A 10,489-nucleotide genomic window follows, 5' to 3' on the forward strand; every position below is an offset into this window, starting at 1 on the left:
GCTGGTGGAGTCACTGTGTACATACATTACATTACTTATCCTGTACTGATCCTGAGTTACATCCTGTATTATACTCCAGAGCTGCACTCACTATTCTGCTGGGGGAGTCACTGTGTACATACATTACATTACTTATCCTGCACTGATCCTGAGTTACATCCTGTATTATACTCCAGAGCTGCACTCACTATTCTGCTGGGGGAGTCACTGTGTACATACATTACATTACTTATCCTGTACTGATCCTGAGTTATATCCTGTATTATACTCCAGAGCTGCACTCACTATTCTGCTGATGGAGACAATGTGTACATACATTACATTACTTATCCTGTACTGATCCTGAGTTACATCCTGTATTATACTCCAGAGCTGCACTCACTATTCTGCTGGTGGAGTCACTGTGTACATACATTACATTATTTATCCTGTACTGATCCTGAGTTACATCCTGTATTATACTCCAGAGCTGCACTCACTATTCTGCTGGTGGACTCACTGTGTACATACATTACTCATCCTGCACTGATCCTGAGTTATATCCTGTGTTATACTCCAGAGCTGCCCTCACTATTCTGCTGGTGGAGTCACTGTGTACATTCATTACATTACTGATCCTGAGTTACATCCTGTATTATACTCCAGAGCTGCACTCACTATTCTGCTGGTGGAGTCACTGTGTACATTACATTACTTATCCTGTACTGATCCTGAGTTATATCCTGTATTATACTCCAGAGCTGCACTCACTATTCTGCTGGTGGACTCACTGTGTACATACATTACTCATCCTGCACTGATCCTGAGTTATATCCTGTGTTATACTCCAGAGCTGCCCTCACTATTCTGCTGGTGGAGTCACTGTGTACATTCATTACATTACTGATCCTGAGTTACATCCTGTATTATACTCCAGAGCTGCACTCACTATTCTGCTGGTGGAGTCACTGTGTACATACATTACATTACTTATCCTGTACTTATCCTGAGTTATATCCTGTATTATACTCCAGAGCTGCACTCACTATTCTGCTGGTGGAGTCACTGTGTACATTACATTACTTATCCTGTACTGATCCTGAGTTACATCCTGTATTATACTCCAGAGCTGCACTCACTATTCTGCTGGTGGAGTCACTGTGTACATACATTACATTACTTATCCTGTACTGATCCTGAGTTACATCCTGTATTATACTCCAGAGCTGCACTTACTATTCTGCTGGTGGAGTCACTGTGTACATACATTACTTATCCTGTACTGATCCTGAGTTATATCCTGTATTATACTCCAGAGCTGCACTCACTATTCTGCTGGTGGAGTCACTGTGTACATACATTACATTACTTATCCTGTACTGATCCTGAGTTACATCCTGTATTACACTCCAGAGCTGCACTCACTATTCTGCTGGTGGAGTCGCTGTGTACATACATTACATTACTTATCCTGTACTGATCCTGAGTTACATCATGTATTATACTCCAGAGCTGCACTCACTATTCTGCTGGTGGAGTCACTGTGTACATACATTACTTATCCTGTACTGATCCTGAGTTATATCCTGTATTATACTCCAGAGCTGCACTCACTATTCTGCTGGTGGAGTCACTGTGTACATACATTACATTACTTATCCTGTACTGATCCTGAGTTATATCCTGTATTATACTCCAGAGCTGCAGTCACTATTCTGCTGGTGGAGTCACTGTGTACATACATTACATTACTTATCCTGTACTGATCCTGAGTTACATCCTGTATTATACTCCAGAGCTGCACTCACTATTCTGCTGGTGGAGTCACTGTGTACATACATTACATTACTTATCCTGTACTGATCCTGAGTTATATCCTGTATTATACTCCAGAGCTGCACTCACTATTCTGCTGGTGGAGTCACTGTGTACATACATTACATTACTTATCCTGTACTGATCCTGAGTTATATCCTGTATTATACTCCAGAGCTGCACTCACTATTCTGCTGGAGGAGTCACTGTGTACATACATTACATTACTTATCCTGTACTGATCCTGAGTTATAGCCTGTATTATACTCCAGAGCTGCACTCACTATTCTGCTGGTGGAGTCACTGTGTACATACATTACATTACTTATCCTGTACTGATCCTGAGTTACATCCTGTATTATACTGCAGAGCTGCACTCACTATTCTGCTGGTGGAGTCACTGTGTACATACATTACATTACTTATCCTGTACTGATCCTGAGTTATATCCTGTATTATACTCCAGAGCTGCACTCAATATTCTGCTGGTGGAGTCACTGTGTACATACATTACATTACTTATCCTGTACTGATCCTGAGTTACATCCTTTATTATTGGAAACAGTCAGTAAGCCTGTAAATAAATACCCCTTCTCCATATAAATCAGGGGGCAGTTACTTTTTCCTACATTAGAGGACTGTACCGATACTGGTGTGAAGACTTCCCAGAATGCAAATTAAGTGCAGGCTCTTTTCAGACACTGAACAAGCAGGGAATGCTGGGAGGCTGATGCCCAAACAGCAGCGGAAACGTTGATGCAGCTCTGGTTGTCACTGGAGTATCAGTTAAGTTTTAGAATTGGTCCATGGTTTGTAATACAGAATTACTCAACCTTTAGTGTATTCTGTATATAGGAGTTTCCTGAGGAATGCTGACCCAGCGTGCCCTTCGTTGCTCATAGAGAGATAGAGAGATATATATATATATATATATCTCTCTATCAGTCACGGTCAGGTTGATGCTGCTCTGCATGGATCTGTCCTCGGTGATCACGTCATCGTAGTGTCACCTCCAGGGCAGAGAGGCCCGGACGGCAGGATTCTCTTTATAAATAGAAAAAAAAAATAGCGCTTTTTTTTTTATTATTATTATTTGTGCGGAGGCCGAAGGAAACCTGTTGCTATGGAAACCCCGGATTCTCTAGTCGCCTGGGAACACCCTCCTTCCACCTTCGCTATATTTAGTTTTAGTGGAAACACTCGCTTTATTCACCATGACCAATTCCTGCGAGACCCACACGATAACGATTCTATAGCTGCGACCCCGGAGCCGTGGATTGTGGGTAATTCTGATTGGTTACGATTAGCGCTGATCGTCACATTAATAGGGATTCCCCCGAAACATTGGCTGATGTCCGTATCTGGGAAAGCTGAGTGACCTTATCTAGCCAGAGGATAGGCAGCCATATAGGTTAACAGCTGGAATTCACCTTTAACATTACAGGTGCAGCTACTGGTTCCTTGTCCCCATGACAACACTTCTTGTCCAGTGTTATCGTAGAGTAAAAATAAGAATCCATATCTTCATCAATGTCCACATCCAAACTTCTGCAGTACAAGCCGCTTTAAATGTAGATGGTGATTTGGATCCACATAACGTCCCTATGACAACTCTGACCTGCCAGAACACTGCACAGGAGCTGCGGGCATTGGGTCTGCAAATTCAAACAATGGTATCCCGCCGCAGGATTCTTTTGTCGTGCGTTGAAGGGGCTTTTATACCATTCTTTAGGTCGTCCTTTAACCCTTCTGTGAGTTGTCCCCGGGCTGCCCCCAAACCATAATGAGGAAGAAGTGCCCAGTCTATAATGCCCATGTAGGAGAGGAATTGCATGTGGGCAGAAGCTGGACTCTCTGTGGTGAGGAACTGCAATGAAGCGGTCACCGTCGTGGAGCTTGGTGGAGTAGCTTGACCCTAATCTGCGTGGAGTAGTTTGTTCCTCACCTTCACGGCATAGCTTGACCCTCATCTGCGTGGAGTAGTTTGGTCCTCACCTTCATGGCGTAGCTTGACCCTCATCTGCGTGGAGTAGTTTGGTCCTCACCTTCACGGCGTAGCTTGACCCTCATCTGCGTGGAGTAGTTTGGTCCTCACCTTCACGGCGTAGCTTGACCCTCATCTGCGTGGAGTAGTTTGGTCCTCGCCTGCACGGCATAGTTTGGCTTTCGTCTGCGTGGCGTAGTTTGGCCCTCGCCTGCGCGGCGTAGTTTGGCTTTCGTCTGTGTGGCATAGTTTGGCCCCTGCCTGCCCGGACAAGTTTGGCCCTCGCCTGCGCGGTGTAGTTTGGCTTTCGTCTGCGTGGCGTAGTTTGGCCCCCGCCTAGTTTGGCCTTCGCCTGCGCAGAGTAGTTTGGCTCTCGCGGCCTAGTTTGGCCCTCGCCTGCGCGGAGTAGCGTGGCACACACTAGCGCTGGTGCGTTCTAAATCCTGGCACAGCTTAGAAAATGACATCAGGTTCGTGAAGCAGTCATATATCACAAGTCAAGACTGTTTACTAGTATATTCGTTCTAGTATCTTCATTCCTTAGTTTTATCTGTTTCTGGGAAAGCTGGGTGACATCCTATATGGCAGCTGTTAGGGACAATCACCCAGCTGGCTGATAGTCCTGAGGGGTAAATCTGCCTAGTAGTTCAAAAAATGTCTCCTGCCATATTGTTTTATAAGGAGCAAGATTTGCCATTCGGGGCTGTAGGAAAGCTGGGTGCTTAGTATTATGTGTTTTATTACCATAGTTATACCAGCTCCCACTGCTGGAAGATATCCGCTGATCATGAGAATTGTTCACTTCCGGTATCCGATCAGTGGTTTTGCACATTGGCGTGCGAGGATTGTACAAGCCCAGACTTGCTGGTAGCCCGGGCTCTGAGAGAAGGTTTATGCCAACAATACGTCCAATGTGCTGGTAGAAGTGGCCAGAGAAAACATCACCCGTATTATATCACTGTCCATTCATCATGTCATAGCATTAGATACTCGGCTCAGCAGACAGTATCACACATGATAGGATTAGATACTCGGCTCAGCAGACAGTATCACACATGATAGGATTAGATACACAGCTCAGCAGACAGTATCACACATGATAGGATTAGATACACAGCTCAGCAGACAGTATCACACATGATAGGATTAGATACACAGCTCAGCAGGCAGTATCACACATGATAAGATTATATACACAGCTCAGCAGACAGTATCACACATGTAAGGATTAGATACACAGCTCAGCAGACAGTATCACACATGATAGGATTAGATACACAGCTCAGCAGACAGTATCACATGATAGGATTAGATACTCGGCTCAGCAGACAGTATCACATGATAGGATTAGATACTCGGCTCAGCAGACAATATCACATGATAGGATTAGATACTCGGCTCAGCAGACAGTATCATGCTAGGATTAGATACACAGCTCAGCAGACAGGATCACACATGATAGGATTAGATACCTGGGCTCAGCATTAAATAGCTGTATATGAAAGTTAGATATGATATATATATATATATATATATATATATATATACACACACACACACACTCCTTCTTGGTGTTGCAATTTCAACGTTGAGAAGCTTTGGAATTGTGGAAATCGCAGGATGGACATGCTAATGATATGCTAATGATCTGCAAATGAGAAAAAAATGGAAACAAAATATTCCAAACCTCTTGATTTATTCAGTATGGAGTATAAACGCCACGCACTTCCACGTCTTGGCATTCTATCAATGAGGTTATTAATGGTTGAGGAGGTTTATGCCACTTGGACCCACAAATCATCAGGATTGGCTGCTGGCAGCTCCCTGTGCAATTGCCGACCAATGACGCCCCAAATGTGCTGGATGGGAGACAAGTGCGGAGACGCTGCAGGCTATGGTGACACGTTTAGGCCACGCTGGCTGCTCACAGTAGCACGAGCAACATGCGGCCCGGCGTTTGCCTGTTGAAAAACGACTTCTGGGACACTTTGAAGAGATGGCCGTACCATTGGTTCCTCGATCAAATCAATGTAAGGCCGTGGTGTCAGTGGACCTGAAATGAAGACTAGAGTCCGGCTACCGTACATTATGCCACCCCACGCCATAATCCCAGGAGTGGGACTGGTGTGACGTTCCCTTGTGAAGGCCTCTTCATGGCGTCGCCCACCTGGTCTCCAGACCAATCTCAGGCTATCGTTGCGTCCAACACAAAAGCGGGACTCCTCGCTGAAGAGGACAGACCTCCACTCTCATGCTGTGCACCACGATGGCCTTTGAGAGCGGTGGCGTGTGGTCAATGGAGCACCTGTAGCTGGACGTCTGGCTCATAGCCCAAGGTCGTGCACTCGCCTTCTTATGGTCTGTGTCGACACTGCTTGTCGCCCTAGGCTTGGGATGTGACGTCCAATTTCACTTGCAGTGCAGAATAAATCACTACATGCCATTCAGACGATCTATCCATGCAGAGTATCACCGCCACGCACCTCCTGCTGTCATTCCCGTTGTTTGTTGTTCTTCCAACCTCTAGGACACGCAACGTTGAGTGCTGACATCTCGGCCGAGGTGCGTAGCGATCTGCCGGAGTGATAAGCTAAGGTCTCTCAGATCAAGGATTCTGTGCCTCTTAGTTTGCAATAACTGGTTCGTCGGTGAGCAGGAGGCATCGCACAATCATCCCACGGCAGGCGATCCGAATTTTGAGGTTTCATGTGGCTAAAAACTTTGCTTTCAATCTGTCTTTTATGGCCCCCACATGCCAAAGATTGGAGCGAGGGGCTGGAAAATGTGGTCATTTGCAGGTCTTCGCGACACTCCTGTCTTCCTCCACTTGCAGAGCCTTGCGGCTTGTCCTTCTTGGTGCTGCAATGTTGTGTAGACTGATATTAATATGAGGAGGTAAGTGCAAATCTGGATATTGGACATGCGGCTGATGTTTAATACTGAACCACACCACAGTCTTGTTCTGAAGCTACAAACGCAGGGACTGGGGGACCATATATGCAGGTAGGTAAAGAATTGGTTAAAGGACAAAAAACAAAGTCGTTATAAATGGAACTTACTCAAAATGGTCTGAAGTCGGCAGCGGGGACCACAAGGACCGGTACAGGTTGCAGCGGGGACCACAAGGATCGGTACAGGTTGCAGCGGGGACCACAAGGATCGGTACAGGTTGCAGCGGGGATCATAAGGATCAGTTTTAGGCCCAATTCTTTTTAGTCTTTTTATTAATGACCTTGTGGATGGGATTGATAGTAAGGTGGCGGTTTTTGCTGACGATACAAACATTGTAGGATACTTAAAATTCCGCTTGACATTAAAATATTACAGAAAGTCCTAGATAAGCTGCAGCATGGGCAAAACATGGCAGATGACATTTAATGTCGATAAATGTAAAGTAATGCGCCTAGGACGCAATAATAGTGTTAATGCATGTACATGAAATGAAATAAAACAGGGGATAACGGAACAAGAGAAGGACCTGGGGGTTCTGGTTACAAATAAGCTGAGCCGCAGCGCTCAATGTCAGGCAGCAGCTGCTAAAGCAAAGAGGATTTTAGGGTGTATAAAAAGAGAGATAAAAACCTGTGATTCAAATGTAATATTACCCCCCTATAAATGTCATGTTACCTCCCCCCCTGCTCCTATAAATCCCTTGTAATATAGGAGAACTGGAGAGAGTTCAAAGGCGGCCAACTAGATTATTAAATGGGATGGGAGGTGTCGCTTATAATGAAAGGCTGGAGAATTTGGGCTTGTTCAGCTTGGAAAAAAGACGCCTTAGAGGTGATCTTATTAACATGTATATGAGGGGTCAATACAAAGAACTAGCACATAATCTGTTCTATACAAGGACTTTTTTTTTTTTAAACTCGTTTTATTAAGAACTGTTACAGTAACAAGTATAAAATCAGTCACACATCACTAATTACAATATATGGCATATTGGATCAAGGAGATGTACAAATAGCAAGTCAAGTAATGAGTACATATAAAGCATTACAAACAGATGATTTCCCACAATCAATGGCGCTTAGACCGGTTTGCTAGGACGTATGTATGACAATTGCAATAAAAAGACACAAACCAAAAACAGATATAAAGGAAAACAAAACAACCCAGGACCCCTGTCACCCACGAGCATCTGATAGATCTGGTACAGCAAGTCCATGGAGATACATAGGAATATTGGTGACCCACAAATTTTTATTATCTCACAGTATCTGGTGAACCAGCGGCGGGGTTGACTGTCAGAGGGGAGTTATTCCAAATATCCCAAACCTTAGAAAACTTAGTACTAAAACCACGATTCAGAAATACAACCTTCTCAAAAGGTATTACAGAATTTACCAATCCCTTCCAATAACCAATGGATGGAGGTCGATCATTCATCCAATGTTGTGCTATGGTTTTCCGGGCTAGAAACAGAGTTTCTTTCAAGAAGATTCTAGTATGGTGATTCCATGTCTCCCCATCCAGTACACCTAACAAACATATCTTAGGACATAAAGGGATGCCTACATGTAATAAGGATGATAACAGGGATAGTATATTGTTCCAGAAGTCCCTAATGACCGTGCATGACCAGATCATATGCCAAAAATCTGCCTCCGGGACACGGCATCTCAGACAGTCTGAAGAAGGCAAACGTCCCATTTTGAATATCCTAACCGGGGTCAGGTATGTCTGGTGTATTATATATAACTGGATCATTTTATTGTTTGCGGATGGGGAAACATGAAGATGAGACTCCAAAATATCATCCCACTCATCTGTCTGGATGGTAGGAATCCATCGTTTCCACCTACTCTCCATAGCAAGTGGAGTGGAATTCACCGTGACGGATAACAAATGGGTATATAGAGCGGATATCCGTCCTCGCGGACCCTGGGAGTTAAGAATCCCTATCAGTGGAAAGGAAGAGATTGTTAAATTACTTCTCAAGTGATGGAATTGGGTTTGTAGAATATGTCGGGTCTGCAGATACCTATGAAAATGGGTGCGTGGTCTGTCATACTTAGTCTGCAACTGAGTGAATAAAAGTAGGATATTATCCTCATATAGGTCCCCTATAGTTCCAATAGCTGGAGATAACCGCGGGGGCATTAAAGGAAAGTAAGAAGCATTGTTCCATAGAGGCATTTCAGACACAATATCGCTGTAACCCAGCTGCTGCTTCTTCGCTTGTCTCCAGACCACACGGGCAGCTTGTGTAAGGGCAGGGGTTTAATATGGGCGGGGAGAGAATTTACTTCAAGGGAGCCGAGCAGACATTGACCCCCAAGTACATGGGCCAAATGGTGCTCGGAGTTGGGAAGGTCCTTTTCAGGCATCCGGGAACTTAAGGTTTTCAGTTGACCCGCTAAATAATATACAAAGAAATCAGGCAGAGCCGTCCCTGCCCGCGCCTTAGGCCTCTGGAGCGTGGACAACCTGAGTTTATGTCTAGAATTCCCCCATATAAACGGTGATAACAAGGAGTTGAGCTGCTTAAAAAAGGACTTAGGTACGACAACCGGACTGTGCTGAAGGGCGTATAGAAATTTAGGCAACAAAATCATTTTAACCAGGTTTATACGGCCCGATACCGATAAAGGCAGTTTACCCCATGTGGGAAATTTAGACCGTGTGAAGCCCAATAGCGGTAACATATTTAAGGAAAGGTCAACATCGGGAAGTTTAGTGATGAATATGCCCAGATATTTGAAATGATCTACTAGAGGCAACGGCGACAGCTCAGACAGGCCCGGGGGCGGTGACAGCTAAGACAGGCCCGGGGGCGGTGACAGCTCAGACAGGCCCGGGGGCGGCGACAGCTCAGACAGGCCCGGGGGCTGTACTTTGGACAGGGACATAAGAGATGATTTCCCCCAATTAATAGAAAGACCGGAGTATTGTCCAAAACGTTCAATTATATTAATTACCGAGGGAAGGGTATCCTGCACTCCATCCATACAAAGCACCATATCATCTGCATAGAGACCAATGGTGTCCGTACGATCTGCTATGGTTATACCTTTAATGAGTGGAGAGGAACGTATCCGCAATGCTAAGGCCTCAATTGCCAAACTAAATAAAGCGGGCGAGAGGGGGCACCCCTAACGTGTACCACTTTGAAGAGCAAATGACTGGGATAGTATATTATTCACCTGTATACAAGAACTTTACAAAGGACATGGGGACATTCATTGTGTGTGGCAGAAAGATGTTTCAGACATCCATATAGGAAAGGGTTCTTTACAGTTAAAGTGGTCAAGCTATGGAATGCCCCACCGCAAGAGGTAGTGATTGCAGATACAATGTCCGCCTTTAAAAAAGGGGCGAGATGATTATTTACTGACAAGCGGCACTGAGGGTTATAAATAATCGAGCGATGAATGACGGGTAATATATTGGGAATGGTTGGAGCTGATGGACCGGAGTCTTTTTTTCCACCTATGTAACGTGTTCTACTTCTGCACATGATATGGCCTTGGGGATATGGTTGGCGTATAAAACCGGTTATCTCAGTCCAATCTCTGGGTCCTACCTTGACTTAATGGAAATCACTATCTCCAAATAGGCATGAAGGATAAATGCTACATCCTGCCATGCTCTGCTGAGAGGGTTAACCCCTTGTGTGCATGGTCCCAGCACCATTTACATTGCAGAGAGACTGACCCCATGGCTAATGGTGCGCAGAGGCAGCTTGATAGTTAACAGTTCTAGTCCTTC

Source organism: Rhinoderma darwinii, chromosome 8 (assembly GCF_050947455.1).
Source record: "Rhinoderma darwinii isolate aRhiDar2 chromosome 8, aRhiDar2.hap1, whole genome shotgun sequence".
In the NCBI taxonomy this organism is placed as follows: Eukaryota; Metazoa; Chordata; class Amphibia; order Anura; family Rhinodermatidae; genus Rhinoderma; species Rhinoderma darwinii.